We start from the raw sequence: 5,250 nt of genomic DNA, 5'->3' as shown, positions 1-5,250 counted from the left end.
CTGCAATCATATAGCATGTAGTGTATTTCATGTGTCAATATGTTAGAAATTTTGATATAAAACATAATTTGACTGCAAAGTTCAAAGTAAAATGATATCAAGAAATTCAAAAAACATAAACCTAACACATTAAAGCAGAAAAACATGCTAAATTAAACTAAATATGCTAAATATAAAAGTTTGGAACTATTTTAGTATATTTTCTATCACACATGGACCATTATTGTACATTTGTATAACATAGTGATCAATTCTGCATTTCTATACATTTTTGGTTCATATCACCATAAGGTAACACAAAATCACAATTAGTAAACATAAATGACAACAAAGTTCAAAGTAATATGATATCAAGAAATAAAAAAGAAAAAAAACATAAACCTAACACATTAAAACAGAAAAATATGTTAAATTCTGCATTTCAATACATTAGAGGAACCTTTTTTGTAATTTTTTCTGAATAGTGCCTTCTTTTGTAAATTCAGGGATTTTTAATTTTTTCTTACAGGGACCATTTATGTATAAAAAAATTACAGGGACCATTTCTATAATTACTGCAACATAGGGACCATTCGGTAATTTTTACACAAGTTCTATTTATCTAGTTTTATTGTTCGCTCTGTACAACACATACATAACACATATAGGGGATTAGTTTGTAACCTTTTTGAAACAATTATAGAAGACTATGATTAGTCATCAACTCTAACTCAATTGTGTATATATTTTCATACACTATTTTCATATTCTGTTTTGCCCGAAACAAGAAACAAGTGAATTTCATTACTCTTTTCCCAACTTGTACCACATAATTATATAAGTTTATGTAATCAACTAGAATTAGTAATAAAAATAAATAAACCGACTCATTGAGTTATGGATTTTATTAGTTGTTAAAGGTTGATGTTATAATAAAGAATTACCTTTATCGTATCTAAAGCATCTAATGTCCACGTCGAGCCATAACTATTGTTTTGAACACCAAAGCATACATTATTCGGGACTTGGTTCCTAGACTTTTGCATCGCAAACATTTTTCATAACTCAACCAATTGGGTCATAGCTTCATCTAACTACACAAACATCTTACTAACAACTTCTTTGTCCACGACTTTCCTCTTTTTTTGTCAAGTCCTTGCATCCCCTTTCCTAAGCCAATATCATTCCCCTGGTCCTATCGCCATAGTCAACAAATCCTCTCTGGACCAGCAACAAATCACCTTCGGATATTTCTTTTTGGACATATATATGTTAATGCAAACAACATAATAGTCAATACAATTACTTGGACAAAAAAAATAAAAATCTTAAAAAACAAAATTAAGAACAATCTTACATGCTTTTTTACTATGGGTTCCATGTTAGGTGGTATTATTTTTTACCCTGACTCATTTTTAGATCTTCTCGCCAACACATAATCTAATGAACGCTCGCTTTTTTTTCTCATACAACTGTGACGATAGCTCACCCGATGCCTTCTCTAGTTCCCACTTAGGTTTGTTGGCCTTGATACCCATGTGGGCCTACTCGGGCTGGATTGGTATTACACATTGAACTCATCTTTGCTTTCTCACTTATAACCTGCCAATAAAAGCAACAACCACAATTATAAAACTACAACATAATGATTAATATTATCAAGAGACATTATATCCTACAAACCTGGAATTCCTTTGATGATATCCTTTCCTTAAATTTTTGCAATGCAGTATTCTCCAGATATGAGTAGGTTTCAAGTGGATTTCTCTTATTCTCATTGGCCAAGAAATTCTTTTTATGCCTCTTCATGTATGATCTCCACTTATGGTTGCAAGTCATTAGCACATATGCTTTGCGTTTTTCGTCATGGATATTCCAACGTTTATGTTTTTGTTTTTTTTTTTAAAGAATAAGTATTAGTAACATATATTAATTAGGGAAAATTTCATCCTTATCCTTCTAAATTTTAAATATTACGTTAATATCCTTATAAATTTAAAAATTACGTATATGTCATTCTATAACTTTATTATTTACATATATATCCAAATTCGTTTTTTAATTAAAATTAATGTAATATAATATTAAAAAACTTATCTAAATTCAAAATTATATAAGATGTTACTAAAATACCCTTCCTAAATGAAATATAAAACTTATATTTGAATTAGTTATGTTGAGGGTAAAAATGTCAAAATCACCCAAAATCCACCTGAAGCATCCAAAAACAGGTCTTTAAATTTGTCCTGACATCACCAATGAAATTCATACTCCAAGCAGTGCATTTAGAGTCTCAGGATCACTTCAATTAACTATACCAGGTGGTTTCAATTAACTGTACCATGTGGTTATGACTGAATAGAGGCTCAACCACCATGAGCACTTTACTGTCATTCCTAGAAGATGATCTACACTACGTTGTAGAATTATGAGCTTGACTATATTGTTTTTTGATCTTAAAATCATCACCAACAACAAGCTAAAGAAACAAAACCATACAATCAGAGACCAAAATCCCAAAGCCAGAAGACAAAACCCAAAAGTGTAAAATAGTCCAAAACACAAAAAATCTTCCCACTAGTTACCTTGAGAGCGTAAAGCATCCGAACAACAAAAAACGGGTGTAATGAGGTTGAAATCTTCAATTAACTGACACCAATTGACAGAGGGCATAAACAGGCCAACATAGTACAAGGATAAACCCATGATGAAAACATGAAAAGGTTTAGCAGATACAACTAAACTAAAGGCACATAGGTATTGAAACGAGACCTTCAAAAACAAACACATACAGAAAGAAGAAAACACACACACCAAATATTATCGTTTTAGAATGACATGTAATTTTAAAATTTATAAGGACATTGACGTAATACTTAAAGTTTAGAAGGATATGGATGATAGAGAGATAAAAATACCTTTAGAAAATAGAATGCATATAAATAAAAAAATACCCTTATTAAATAGAATGCATATAAATAAAAAATAAAAACTTTAGCGGGAATACTTTCTTTGTTTTCCCGCCTAAAGTCTTCTCATCTTTGCTAAATGTCTTTTATAATATCAGGCATACGAAACAAACACATATCTCATCTTCATCTTCATAACTCCTCCCCAACGTCAAAACCTCCCACAGTAATCATCTTATGTGGGATTTTTTCCCCAAACAGTCGATTCCCTGTTACTCTATATAATTAGATATGAACCTATTCATATTCACTACGTTTCCTCCTCATACAAACACAAAAGTTTGGGAAAGTTAGAGTGTGAGAGGGGATGCCGCCATTGCTGAAGAGCTCTCGACCTTGGGGCGAGAAATGACAACTAAACCTATCATAATCTCTCTTTGTTTTTTGTATCCTATCAGCTGATTTATGTTTTGTTGTATGTATGTGTGTAAAATCATTATTCCAGCCGACCCAGGCGAGTCAAAGATGTTGCTCACCAAGACGTAGTTGTCCGAGTCCTCACCAACACGCTCAAGACCGCCAATGTAAAAGTCGCTTGTATTATTCAAAAAATATTTTTAGTGTTTTCTATTTCAATTTCGAGAGAATTTTCGATCTGTCTATCGATGACTTTCAAACGGGGTCATTTCAACTCGAAATTGATATTAGTTTTCTCATCTATTGCGCTATTGAAACTAAAAATCCAAGATTTTTCATGATCTCTATTATTGAGTTGAGTTGATTTGTTGGTGCAGTGTCCACACAGGCTTTTTAATGACATACCTGGAACCGGCAAAACTACCACTGCCCTCGCCATTGTTATGGGTACCTATATTTGAACCTTTTTTTTTATTTGTTTTAGTTTCTTTTTGGTAATTTTCTCATTACCTTACCATTGATGATAACTAAATAGGTAGAGTTAGAAATGTAACAGAATATTGTAAAATGAGGTCTTTCTTGTTAGCTAGTTTGACTACAAATGAACAGTAGTAAAAGAATGTCATGAAAAAACCCACCCTAAATTTAATAAGATCTGTTTGGGAATTTTAGGTCTTGTTAATTGTTATTGAGTGCTGTTTATTTGGTTTTACAGTCAGGAACTGTGCATTTAATGTAGGGTTCTTGATCTGAATGATAGTGATGAGTGTGGAATCAATGTATACAATATTCAAAATTAAGAATTTTGATGTAGTTGCTGTTGGTTCTGGGCATCAAGGGTATACAATGTCTACCTCAAAGATAGTTTACCTTCTTTTATTACTTTCTAAATACCCCTCTCATATGAGCTTTATTTGACTTTTATTCTCTCATATCATAGCCACAGTTTGATTAATATTGTAGCTTGTGTGATCAGGTGTTATGGTTATCCTTGCCCACCTTTTAAGATTATCATCCTCAATGATGCAAATTCAATGACCGAAGATGCACATGCAACTCTTTCTCCCTATTTTTTATTTTACAATTATTTGGCAGTGATATACAAGTAGTAATATAATTATGTTGTTTTTGTGTTGCAGAATGCCTTATGTCATACAATGGAAACCTACTCTGATACACAGATGGGGAAATACTACCACAACATGTTCCCAAACCAAGAGTAATGCGGGTATACTCTGTAAGGGCAAAACAATCATTTGAGAAAAGTGGCTAGAAGGTTGTTAGAAGAGAGAGAAATGAGAATAAAAAGAAAGGAGTATTGTGAGGTCAGGGGTGTGTGAGGTGTAAGAATTGTATTGTGGCTCTCAGTATCATTCGTGATAGAGAGAAGGGAACATTCCCTGGTTTATGATTTTGGTTGCTTAGAAATACAATCATTCAGTTTTCTTCTTCATTTTATCAAGCATTCATGTCACACCTCCGAACCAGAACGGCGGAAACATCCGGAGGCGGGTGACGTCATTGTATAATATCATAACAATTGAATATAACTGAAACATAGCAATCCACACATCATACATTATGATAACAAATTTACATTGTTTTACATATTGTATTTGTTCATAAATTACATCAAAAGTGACATTAGCAAGCAAAATCCAAAATGCAGCAGAAACATCCGGTACTCGAGACTCTTATACCTGCCTACTGCGTTCTTGAGAATACAAGCAATTTTGAAAGCGTCAACATATAAAATGTTGGTGAGTTCATAAGTATGTTTGTACGAAAACTTTGCGTTAGTTCGTAAACTCCAGAAAGTCCAATATTTTCTATAAAAATAGTTTGTGAGTTTTGTTTCAAACCTTGTATTATGGCATGTGTATTCTTGTTAATCTTGTTTTGAAATGTATCGGGAAATTCCCCAAAAAATCCTGTATTTTCTATT

At 32.3% G+C, this 5,250-nt stretch overlaps 1 long non-coding RNA gene across 2 annotated transcripts; it reads left to right on the top strand.

Moving 5' to 3' along the window:
• Nucleotides 1-3,078: 3,078 nt before the first annotated feature.
• On the top strand, nt 3,079-4,758 carry LOC145107051 (uncharacterized). Of its 2 annotated transcripts, none has more exons than XR_013707719.1 (3): nt 3,079-3,472; nt 3,683-3,752; nt 4,445-4,758. It is a non-coding gene; the product is annotated as an uncharacterized LOC145107051 (long non-coding RNA). The 2 variants fall into 2 exon arrangements; XR_013707718.1 differs by having other exon boundaries at nt 4,282-4,758.
• Nucleotides 4,759-5,250: the final 492 nt, after the last annotated feature.

Source organism: Lactuca virosa, chromosome 1, assembly GCF_052849685.1.
Source record: "Lactuca virosa cultivar CGN04683 chromosome 1, Lactuca_virosa_CGN04683_v6, whole genome shotgun sequence".
Taxonomy (NCBI): Eukaryota; Viridiplantae; Streptophyta; class Magnoliopsida; order Asterales; family Asteraceae; genus Lactuca; species Lactuca virosa.
The sequence above is the reverse complement of the archived record's forward strand: the minus strand, read 5'-3'. Positions and strand labels throughout refer to the sequence as shown.